Source organism: Ailuropoda melanoleuca, chromosome 19, assembly GCF_002007445.2.
Source record: "Ailuropoda melanoleuca isolate Jingjing chromosome 19, ASM200744v2, whole genome shotgun sequence".
Classification (NCBI taxonomy): domain Eukaryota; kingdom Metazoa; phylum Chordata; class Mammalia; order Carnivora; family Ursidae; genus Ailuropoda; species Ailuropoda melanoleuca.
This window is the reverse complement of record NC_048236.1, coordinates 1,230,315-1,242,464: the sequence shown is the minus strand read 5'-3', so window position 1 is coordinate 1,242,464 and position 12,150 is coordinate 1,230,315. Positions and strand designations below refer to the sequence as shown.

General features: G+C 50.1%; 1 protein-coding gene across 5 annotated transcripts in view; it reads left to right on the top strand.

The window, feature by feature from the left end:
• TRERF1 (transcriptional regulating factor 1) overlaps positions 1-12,150 on the top strand; it is a 221,450-nt gene that overhangs the window by 77,626 nt on the left and 131,674 nt on the right. Inside the window, exon 2 of one of the 5 annotated variants that reach the window (XM_034648030.1) lies at positions 11,358-11,440. The exons of the other annotated variants lie outside the window; for them this stretch is intronic. The gene's annotated coding sequence lies outside the window, so the exon portion shown is untranslated. The remainder of the gene's footprint in view (positions 1-11,357; positions 11,441-12,150) is intronic. 5 annotated transcript variants of the gene reach the window in all.

The following is a 12,150-nucleotide window of genomic DNA, read 5'->3' as shown; positions in this document are numbered from 1 at the left end:
CTGAGGAGATTACAAGCCTTTGGAATGACTGGATAAGAGGCGAGAGAATAGCGTTTGTGGTGTGCAGGACTGAAATCTGAAGCCAGCTGCCTGTACATGGGGGCATCTCAGAGCTTCCTGTCATGTGAGATGGTGAACAAAGGGCCTCTCCAGGGCCGCCACATGCAGTAGAGGCTTCCCTGGAGTATCCTTTCCTGAAGGAGCTCTTTGATTTCAGGCTTGCATCCTTAGTCAGAGGACCTGCGTGAACACGCAGTTATTGAGTGCCTACTATGTGTCGGGCGCCGATCTAGATTCCGTCACTTTGTTGGAGCTCTGTTGTGTGATGAATTTAGAGGGGCACATCCAGAGAGGCTCCACTGTATGATGAATGTGGAGGAGCCCAGGGCCTTTGAATATACCCTGCCTGGGGCAGGAGAGTTGCTTTTCCCTGAGCCTCTTGGGTTTTACCCAGATTCCTAGGGATGTGAAATTCCCATACAATTGCTCATGGGCAAAGGCACTGGTGCTTACATTGTGAACACTGCTGTTCACATCCTGCTCTGTGGGGAGGAGGAAAGTGGCATGAGACGGGGCTGCACTTTCAGCCCTGTGCATCTGATGACGGATGGAGGCCCTGGCTCTGTTGATTAGGGACCCAGCATGAGACGGCTGGCACACGCAAAGGGTTTAGCTGGAGAGACTTTAATGAGGAGTATTTAGAGAAGTATGGTCAGAGTTCGACAAGGCAAAGGATAAGGGGACACGCCAGAGCTGGCCACAGTGGGAAGCTGTTACCTCCCCTAGGCTGAGAGGAGGAAGCTCTAGAGAAGGGGCCCCCAACAATAGCCATGATCCTGAAGGACTACGGCTACTGCCAAACTGGCGAGGGAAGAAGAGGGAAATAAACGCTTTCCCTTTCTCCAGATCCACCTGGAAGCCTAGGGAGCCCAGTTAAAGCAGTCGGTGGTCCAGTCAGAACACAGAACAGTGTGTATGTGTCAAATTGAGAATACCCAGCCCTGGCTGCCTGGGCATGACTGCTTAGCTGACTCCGACATTTCTTAGATAATTCAGCATGTGACCAGTCAACCAGTGTTCACTCCTTCCCGAATCATGGCTGTTACCGAGAGGAAAGTGGAATTAGGTCAGCAGGATAGGCACTGGGTGGTTTTGACTATAGCGAGAAAAAGAGGTCATGTTCATTGATGGCAGGCACTGAGCATCCTAAGCATTTTATGTGCATCCTCATTAAATCTTGACAATGACCTCAGCAGGTAGGCACTCTTACTCTCCTCATCTTCACCATGTTACTGGTAAAGTCGTGGGACTTTACCGACATGCGGGAGAGCCAGTAGATTGTCCAGTGGCGTAGCTAACGAGAGGCCAGGGTGGGCTCTGAGCAATTCTGTCAGACTCCTGAACACATACTTGTGACCTCTCAGTGCCTCGTGGTCTCATTCCTCTGCAGTGGGGCCCTCCCCACCCTGTGATCGGTGCTGCCTGTGTGCGGGTCCCACTGCCTGGGATGGTTTTCCTACTTCCTCTCCACTTGACCCAATTGAACCCATTGTTAGGACGCAGCTCAGATCTCACTTTCTCCGTGAGATTTTCTCCAACCCGTTCAGCCCCCCACACCTCTCCTTCAGCAACCCGTGAGGTAATGATCTGCCACACCCTCAGGGGATATCTGGCTATTTTGAGTGTACCTCTCCTCAATCTCCAAGAAGACTCCAGTTGTCATTGATAGCGTTTTTTTGAACTCTTGACTCACTCAAAAGGTTGAATTGAAGACACTTTATTAAAGTAATCATTTATACAACTATAGCATTAAGGGATACAACAGTGGTGGTCTGGTGTCCATGGACCAATACCAGGGGGATGGGGAGGGGTGGGGGCAGGAGGAAGCAAGCTATTACCACTCCAGAGCCAGAAGGAATTTCCTCAGAGTGAGCGGTCATGGAGCCCAGTGATGGCTGTCACCCTGGGAGAGGGGCCACATGGTAGGAACTGATGGATCTGAGGATTGCTTTTCTCCTCAGTTAGTAAATGCCCACTGAAAGCCAACAGGGAGGATTAAAAAATTAAAGGAAAGAAAATAGCTAGAGCAGAGCCCAGTAGGAGCTTACAGTCTAGTTGAGTGTTTGTGGGAGAGAAGACAGGCACATACCCCTACCTAAAATAGCACACAACTTCAGCAGAGCGGTATTTCTCCCCGGACAGATGAGTGTACCATTAGCCAAGACTCAAGCCCAATGGAGGTGGACATTCGGGGAGTCTAAATTGTTGAGGGCTTCCTTCTTACAAGATAGGAGGTGGTGTGAGCTCAGTGACCTCCATGAGTATTTCCCAAAAGGCCTCACGCAGGCCACAGAGCATGGTCAGTCTGTGTTTCCGCAGTTTTGAAGTTTCAGAGTTCTTAAAAAATGTCTCTTGAGGGTCCCAGAAGTTTGAATAATTGGCAAACATCCTCCGTCTCTGGGGCTGACCTCTGGAGAGGCTTAAGGGCCATGTCCCCCACGCCAGTCAAGAATCGCCAAGAGCCATTTAGGAAGATTTGAAGTTGCACTGGGAGGACCTCGGTTTTCCTCCAAATGGTGTTGCTTAATCTCATTTCTTTTTTCTCTGTTCCTATTTTTCCACCCACTCCTGTTGGCCTAGACCCAGCTAGACACTGGAAGGGTAGAGTGAATTGCAGGCGAGCAGTTGGAAGGATGAAAACCCTTGGGTTGGGCCTCTCGTTGCTAGCTCTTATACATTTTTGTGTAAGTTCCTTTGAATTTTTCTCTCTGCTGGGTCTTGGGCATACTAGGAGATGCTCTAACTTCCCAAATGCCCCTTCCTTCTCTGAACACACCACACATCCGCCGACCTCCAGGCCTTTGAGCTCGTGGTTCTTTCTGCCTGGAAGACTCTCTCACCCCTCTTCATTGACTTGTTAGACAGTAGGGAGCAGTGGGGACTGTGGAGAAGTCCACGGTTTACACTCCATCTGAAGCGTTCTGGGCTCCTGATCTATAAATTGTCGCTTTGATTGTTCCTTGGAGTGGTCGTGGCTGCTTGCCTTGGCGGAGACTCACGAAGGAAAACCAGCAGGGGTGGGTGACACAGCCTCGGTGGAAGCTTAGAAGCGGGGACCGGAGGAGACACTCAGGCGAGACAACTGGTCCATGGGGCTGAAATTCAGGGAGAAGGGGGAGATGAAGCTGAGGAGGCCAGGTGGGTCCTGGAAGAAGCTCGACAGCTGGGCTAAGGCACCCCTTCTGCGTCTATTCTTGGGGACCGTCAGGGCTTGGGTGTGGTTTGGGGTCAGTTACAGCAGTAGGCTCGGTCCTGGAGAGAGACAGCTTTCATTTTACAAAAAGGAGATTTTCTCCATACCAGACAGGGACCTGCTGTGGCACCTTGTGTCTCAATGCTGTGTAGGTTTCAGAGATCACATAATGCTTTGCTTCAGGTTTTAAACTTTCATGATTCCTTCATTACATAAATAAAACATAATAGAGATAAGCAAAGAAGAAAGGGAACTGAAATTAGTGTCACCCATAATCCTGCCACCCAGATATCATTTACATTTAGAACTTGGGTAGGGAGACTTCCCAGGCGATTTTCTGAATTTACAGAGTGGAAGCAAACCACTTCGGGGTGTGTACGTGTGTGTGTGTGTGTGTGTGTGTGTGTGTGTGTGTGTGTGTGTGTGAGAGAGAGAGAGAGAGAGAGAGATTTTTGTCCCATTAAAAAAAATAAATAAATGCTTGCCCCAAATTAAAACTGAAGGGGATAAAGAGAACTCTCCCCTTGCCCTCCCGTCCTTACCCCTAATTCTGTTCCTCAGAGGTAGTCCTCTTTAAAAGTTTCCAGTATATCCCTGATTAGGGAACAATGCAGAAGGGACAATATGCATGAAATAACAAACTGCAAATATTGGTTGTTGTCACTCGTGCAAATATTAGCTGTCACGTGTCAGGAGGAAGGTGAAGGGTGGGTTTAGAGGGACTGGGAAGTAGTTTGTAGTTCGGGAAGGGGCTTTCAGAAATAGATACGGTGGACTTAGGGAAAGGAGGAGGTGCCGAAGTTTTGAGGCCTGGCTTTTGTTTGGATTTGTCACATGGATGTCCCTGAGGAGTAGGGTGAGTGGAGGTGAGGGGGACTGAGGGCAGGGGCCAGACACTATCAAATCTTAACCTCCTGGGCGGGGATTGGGGTAGGGAGGGTGACAGGGATGCAAATAAGCAAGAGACCTGTCAGGAAGCAGTGACAGTAATTGGTAGATATTTATAAAAATACCCTTGCTTGACAAAAAGTCGGCAACTCCGTGTTAGTACCCCAAACTTAAAAAAAATGTTTTAGGGGTGCCTGGGTGGCTCAGTCGTTGAGCGTCTGCCTTTGGCTCAGGTCGTGGTCCCGGAGTCCTGGGATGGAGCCCCGCATCGGGCTCCTATGCTGGGAGCCTGCTTCTTCCTCTCCCACTCCCTCTGCTTGTGTTCCCTCTCTTGCTGGCTGTCTCTCTCTGTCAAATAAATAAATAAAAATCTTTAAAAAAAAATATTTTAAACAAACCTTTGAATGCTGAGAACCTGAGCGAGCCTGGAGAACTGGACGAGAAGTCCTAAATGTCAGATTTAGTTCTGGTTTTGTCTCTGGCTATGCAGTCTTGGACTGTACCTTAATTTGTTTAGATCTCAGTTTTCTTATCTGCAATAGATCAGTGGTTCTCAATCCTGGATGCACATTAAAATCACTAGGGAGGGGCGCCTGGGTGGCACAGCGGTTAAGCGTCTGCCTTCGGCTCAGGGCGTGATCCCGGCGTTATGGGATCGAGCCCCACATCAGGCTCCTCTGCTGTGAGCCTGCTTCTTCCTCTCCCACTCCCCCTGCTTGTGTTCCCTCTCTCGCTGGCTGTCTCTATCTCTGTCAAAATAAATAAATAAATCTTAAAAAAAAAAAAAATAAAATAAAATAAAATAAAATAAAATCACTAGGGAATTAAAAAAAATACCCAATGTCAGGGCCCCGCTCCAGCCCAAAAGTGTCTGAATTTTTGGGGGTGGGGCCTGGGAATTTCTTAAATGCAACCAATGTTGAGAAGCCCTGGCTTAGGATTCTCCTAATCGCTCATCTTAGCCCCAAAATGTTACAGTTCTGTGTATGGTATTATATAATTTTACTCCTTTCGAACACTGTGCACAAACATTATAAACTTGTTACCTACCAAGAAGTTTTACTTTTAAGGAAAACTCCCCATAATTCTCAGTAGGCCAGTGAGATAATGCCAGCGTCCTTTGTCCAGTGACTTGGAATCATAAACATAGTGAAACATCAAATAATTTTTGCGCCAGGAGTTGAGACCATGGACTTTATTTCTCATTCTCTCAATTGAAAAAGCTACTGACTAGATGCCTGAGTCCACCTCCATTTATAAAGAAGACCCTGGGGGCACCTGGGGGGTGCAGTCAGTTGAGTTTCTGATTCTTGGTTTCAGCTCAGGTCATGATCTCAGGGTCGTGAGCTCAAGCCCTCTGTCGGGCTCAGCGAGGAGCCTGCTAAAGTTTCTCTCTTCCTCTCCCTCTTCCACTGCCCACTCTTTAAAGTGAACAAATAAATCTTAAAAAAGAAGAAGACGACCCTGAAAAGTTCAGAGAGGAGACATTACTGGAAATGTTTTCACTAGAAGAATTGTATATACCGTAAGTTCCGAATGAAGAGGTCCAGTTTGGGGAGTCTTTATCAGATCTAATTTCTACATGGAGTAGGGGCTGTTTAAAGAGACTTGGTGCTGTTTTATCTTTACCATTGAAGTTTCTGGTTTTGTCTCTTCCTAAATGAGTCATTTTTTTTAAAGGAACCTGACTTGGGGAGGTGGGGAAACCACTGCCCGAGGTGCCAAGGAGGGGGTGGGCAGTGAGGCGGATCACCAGGGGACTGAGTTTACACTTGGGCCTTTCACCCGGAAGGGCTGGAACCGGGAACCTGTCTGCTGAGGGTGTATCAAGACAAGAGACACACAACCTGGGAGGGGGTGAGGTAATAGAAATGGCACTGAGGTGGTTTATTAATTTATCAGGTATTTTCTGGAGCACACTCATCACCCATGTGGCCTGGTGTCAAGGCTCCCACAGGTGCTGGGTGACCTCCCGGTTTTCACTCTAGGTGGGGGCGTGGGACATAAATGGTGGAGGTTAGGTGTGTCCCTGTTTGGCTGCCCTTACAGACTTGTGAACTGAGGCTGTGGTGCCCATGCCAGTGTGAACAGTGCAAATGCAAATGTTAGTGCCAGGCAGCATTTCAGAGGGGGAGAAATGGCAGCCTGATGACCCCACCACGAAGTGCCGGGGGGACCCTGATGCACCGTACATTGGCCGGGCACCTCCACACATCACTTCCTCTTTCTGTGCTCAGTTCTCCCGGCTGAAAAGTGACCCCACGCACCTCAGTCCGCACCCCCCCCCCGGCTGTCCAGGGTGTCCGCTGTCCTCGATGCCTGCAGAGGTAGGGGAAGGACAGAGAGTGGGGAGCAGTTGCCAGACCCCGGCTTTGAAAAACCAGAGCAGCCACGTGCTTGAGGTGGGGAGGAGCGCAAGGCAGGGTGCTCCCTGATGCCAGGAAGAGTTTTGTGCGTTGGGAACGCCGAGCACGGAAGCTCCTTTTATTCCACGCGGACCCCCGCGAGGTGCTGGTTTTCATCTTTGCTGAGGGGTGTGCAGCCTCCTTCAGTCGTGCCTGCGTGTTTTCTAAGTTTGTCACAAACTTCCTGTTTGGGTATGGTCTGAGGCTCGAAGCTTTGTTGTGTTTTGAAACCCGGGCGTTCACAGAGGTCCGGCGCTTCTCTCTTAGAGGCCATGGGGTGGCCCCTTTGTTCTCCTTCCTTTTGCTGACGGTTGCCATCTTTCTTTGCAGACCTTCTCTCTGGGAAGCGCTCGGTAGCTTCTGTTCTTGTTCTCATTATCCAGGGTTGAGAGCTGTGAGGTTTGAAGGCTGGGAGGAGGGAGGGGGTAACATTTATTGGGGCCCTTATATAAAACCGGGCCCTGTGCTAGATGTTTCTATACGTGTGTTGTATTTAGGCCTCACAGTAGCTCGTGCAGAAGCAGGCTCAGAGAGGTGAAGGGAGGGACCAGCCTAAGATTGGGCAGCCCCTGGGTGACAAGGTCAGGGTTGGATCCCAGGCCTGACTCCAGAACTCCTTATTTCAGCTATGTCACGAGGACCCCGCTGCACCTTTGGTTCCACTGGTTTGAGGAGATCGTGATTTCTTACTGGGCCTCTTGGCAGACAGCATCACCTTGACCCCCATTGTTTTCTCCCAGACACGTTATTCAGGTGCTGCGCATTCTGTCGGTATGAGGTGCGATTTGATGGCCCTTGAGTGTTTTGCTGACTTTGTTCTTTCCCATTCATCCTCTCCCAGTGGCCCCACGAAGACTAAAATTATTGTGTGGTCCGTGGCTGACGACTGAAGTGGGTTAGGGCCGACTCCCAATTCCCCAGAAATGGAGTATCCTTTTTCCTACTTCTGACCATTCCTCTGGTCACCACAAACCCCACTGAGCTGGATTTCTCACATCTCAAGCTCTTCCGTTGAAGAGGGAAGAAGAGAGGCTGTCTATCTATGTCTATGAAAGCATGTGAAGGGGTAGCTAAGGAAGGATGCCAAGACCTTGAATATGTGGGAGCAGGAAGAAGGGGGGAGCTAAATCTAGCACCCTCCTTCTCTTTGGGGTAGCTCTTACAGGATGCCAGACTCCAGGTGCTCCTGCAAAGGAACAATGAGTACGCTTCCAGAAACTCGAAGACAGCCCTGTGTCCCTTCCCTTGCCCGTCCCAGTTCTCCTCTCTTTTCTGAAGAACTTCTCCAACTCTATCACCGGAGCTGCAGCAGCAATGTTCTGTAGGTCGAGCAGTGCTTACCAGTCAAGAGTCCCTGTGTTGAACAGTGGGCAATTCCAAGCATTTTCAACTCAAATATCACTTACCCTCAAGGGATTTGAAGTCTACATGGAAGGGAAATGCAGTGAGCTCAGAAGAGCAAGCCTGCCCACTGAGCGGCACCACCCAGCTTCTTAGCCCTCCTGGCTCTTATGAGCTCGCTGCATTTCCCTTCCACATAGACTGCAAAACCCTTAAGGGTCAGAGGGGCGGGGCTGCTGGGGGGGAGGAATGTAGGGGGGGGCCTGGGGCCTGAGGGGCCTGGAAAAGGGAGGGGCATACCGGATGGGGTGGAGCAGAGGCTGCCTGTGGGAAACAAGATTGAAGAAGTGTTCGTGAAGGATCCCAAAGAATGGCTGTGGTGTTGGAAATCTTCCCGTATCGGGAGCTGCCAAAGCCAACTGAACAGGATGGGGCTAGGTAACAACGGCGCTGGAGGAAGCCTCACCTGGCTGGCTGCCCTGGAAATGGGGAGTGCCTGGAGGCGAGTTAAGAACACATTTATCCTGTTGAATTTTAGGAGAGAACCTTTGAGGGCTTGGACTAGGGTGGTGACATGAGTATAGCAAGGAAGACGGAGAAATGGAAGGTTTCAAGCCCTAGCTCTGCCCCTTGCTGCCTGTGTGACCTTGAGCAGGTTACTTCATTTCTTGAATCTCGGTTTCATCGTCTGTGTGTGGAAGCTAAAAACACTTCACGGGACAGTCGTGTGAGGGTTTGGCTTGTGTGGCGGCCCACACACATGTTGTGGCGAGTCCTCCTGTGGAGGACGAGGCCCAGTTCGTGACCTGTGGGGAGGAGTGGGGGGAATATTCAGAGGGCTCTCCAGGGGGGAGCCTGGTGGGGCCTCCACATTCAGTGCTGGGAAGACTCTCCTAACCCAGCCTGCTGAGGGCCTGCCCGGAATCCCCACAGCCCTGCGAGTTGTGCATCTGAAACCATGGCTGTTGTCCAACCCCTGTCGCCACTTGGTGAGGCCAGTAGGACACTGAGGGCATACAATTTAAGGAGGCTTCCGGTTTTAGGGCTGCCCCGGCACCTACATGATTCCCCTTAGCGGGATGTTCCACACTACACCCCCATCAAGCTCCTGTCTAACCTTCAGTCAGGAGACAACCTGGCTTCATTTATTCATTGACAAGTTCCAGACAGCTTAGCTTGGAGCCCACTCAGGTTCCTGCCTCTGCTCCCTTGTGGGTACTGACATTGGGGCTCATCCCGACCTGATTTCCTTCCACTCAGAGATGGACGCACCCCTCCTCCTGGCCAGAGAGAACCTTCTTCCTGTACATGAGTCCTCCCCATCTCCTGTAGCTCCTCGGAATTCACCCCCTTCGGTCAGCTGGCTGAAACCAAACCTCAAACCATCACCCTCTCTAGTTCTCATTCCCTTTTCTCCTCCCATTAGAGACAGATATCTGGAAAGAATCTGCCCTCAGGTTTTGCTCCTTAGTTGACACAGCCCACTCGGGCTGCTCTCTGCCTGTGGAAGTGTGCTGGGCCCAGGGGAGGGACCCGGTTGGATTTGCTGCAGAGGGCTCCTTCCTTCCAAAGGAACTGCCCCCCTGTCAGGTCACCTGTGGCCTCCATATTGCCACACCCAACAGACACTTCACTCCTTATCTTTCTGGACTCTTTGCTACTTTTGACATTGGACAGCTTCCTCCTTTTTGCACCTCTCATTTCTCTTGGCTTCTTTCATTCCACAAATAAATCTCCCAGCAACTATTTCTTGAGCCTCTATGGAAATGTGCTCCATAATCCCATGCCCCTGCTTTCAGGGAGTTTGTAGACCGGTGTGAGGGAAGAAGGTAAAAAAATATAAACAAGTGTCAGGAGCTGATAAATGCTACAAAGAAAAATACAGTGGAGAAGGGGGATAGGAAGGGTGCTGGGGGGTGTCGGGGAAGGTCTCACTGAGAAAGTGACATTGTCACTGGAACCTGAAGAAAGTCAAGGACGCCCTGGGAGAAGAGCCTTCTGGGCAGAGGGAAGAGCAAGTGCAGAGGTCTTGAGGGAGGAGACTGCTTGGGATGTTTGAGGAAGCCATTCTAGCTAGAGGAAATTGGAGAAGGGCACAGTAGAAGAAAAGGTCAAGGAAGAGGCTGGGCCAGGTCATGTGGGCCCCGAAGGTCATTTCAAGGATTTTGTCTTTTATTTTGAGAGAGCTAAAACAAAGTAGGAGTCTTTTGAGCAGAAGAGTGATTTTTAAATGGTCACTGAGGCTGTTGTGGAGAGCATGGTGTATTAGCCAGGGCCGCCATAACAAAAGTACCACAGACTGGGTTGCTTAAATAACAGAAGTGTATTTTCTCATTGTTCTGGAGGCTGGAATTCCGAGATCAAGGTGTTGGCAGGGTCTCCCTCTCTCTGAAGGCGCTAGAGAAGGATTTGTTCCAGGCCCCCCTCCCAGCTTCTGAAAGCTGCCGGGCTTGTGGCTGCAGAACTCCAATCTTCACATAGTGGCGTACTCCCCATGTGAGTGCCTACTTCCCAATCCCCCCCCCTTTTTTTTTTAAAGATTCNAACTCCAATCTTCACATAGTGGCGTACTCCCCATGTGAGTGCCTACTTCCCAATCCCCCCCCCTTTTTTTTTAAAGATTCTATTTGTTTATTTGACAGAGAGACAGCCAGCGAGAGAGGGAACACAAGCAGGGGGAGTGGGAGAGGAAGAAGCAGGCCCCCAGCGGAGGAGCCTGATGTGGGGCTCGATCCCAGGACTCCAGGATCACGCCCTGAGCCGAAGGCAGACGCTCAACGACTGAGCCACCCAGGCACCCCCCTAATTTCACCTTTTTATAAGGACACCAGTCATACTGGTTGGAGACCCACCCTACTCCAGGATGACCTCATCTCAACAGCTAATTACATCTGCAATAACCCTATTTCCAAATAAGGTCATATTCTGAGATACTGGGGGTTAGGACTTCAGTTGAGGAATTTGGGGGAGATGCAGTTCAACCCACAACACAATTCAATCCCCATAATAGGTGGATTCTAGAGAGGCAAATGAGGGTGGAAGTAGGGAGACTAGTGAGGAAGTCACTGCAATAACACAAGGAAAAAAGCTGCTGGCTTGGACCAAAGTGGTGGTGTGGAGGTGAGTGAGAAGGGGTGAGTCTGCATGTATTTTGAAGAATCAGCTGACATCATTCACTGGTTGGTGGACTGGATGTGGAGTGTGAGGGAAAGAGGGGAGTCACAGTGACTCCTGCGTTTCAGGCCTGAGGAACTAGAATGGCATTGGGTGTCTTTCTCTCCTACATTCTCTTCTTCCTCGGGGACCTTCCTCAGCAGCCTTTGCAGGGGCCTCCTCCTGGGCCGGTTCGTTCACTGTTGGATTCTGCAGGGCTCCATCCTTGGCTGCTTCTCCAGTCTCTCCCGATCGATAGGATCTTTCCCATGTTGAAGCCAAATATCCTGAATGTGCTTTTTGGGTCACTCCTACAGGCCCTGGCTCTGGCGGTTGCTGAAGGAGGAAGACATGGAAGCAGGACGACCCTGAACAATTAAGCCTCTTAATCCTGAATCAGGTATCTGCGCTGAAATGTTTTGTGATGAAGGGGTCCTTGAAAGCATTCCTTGGATATCTGTGGAACAGAAAATGTCCCGAGAAGGGAAGGAAGGCTGCTGTGCGCCTAGACAGCCATAAATTTCTGGAAAAGTTTCTTTGGGAAATAGTCGGTGATCGTGAATTCACATACTCGCATTCGGCATTACTCGGAATGGGGCTGAGGGCATTGCGCCTTGTCTCTCTTGACTTTGCAGAGTTGTGAACAGTGAAGGAGCCAAAGGACGTTCATGGATAGTAGCTCTAGATGTCTTCAGGGGGAATTAGACCTCTCTGGAGAATGGTAGTACGGAAGGATGTTCTGAGAAACCCCCCCGAGCCTGGAAGACGCAGATTCTTGGACCAACGAGCCTTTGAGCTGGACCTGGGACATTTCTAATGTTTTTGTTTTTGTTTTTAATCAGCTCTAGCCCTGTGTTCTCTTCCAGGCTCAGTTTGTCCCTCTAGAAAGTGGGCACTTAGCTGGGATTCCCCTGCCAGGTCCCACACAGAAGTTGTCTGAAGGGTCAATAAGTTTGTGTATAAACAGATTTTTTTTTTTTTAAATGTTTAAACCCTGGCATAGCAAGGGATGGCTGCTTTCCACAATTCTCAGTGACAGCGGGGAAAGGAGGGTGGTGGGTGTCTAATTTGATTCTCTTGGTATGTGCAGGTGGTTTTTCTTGGCAGGGT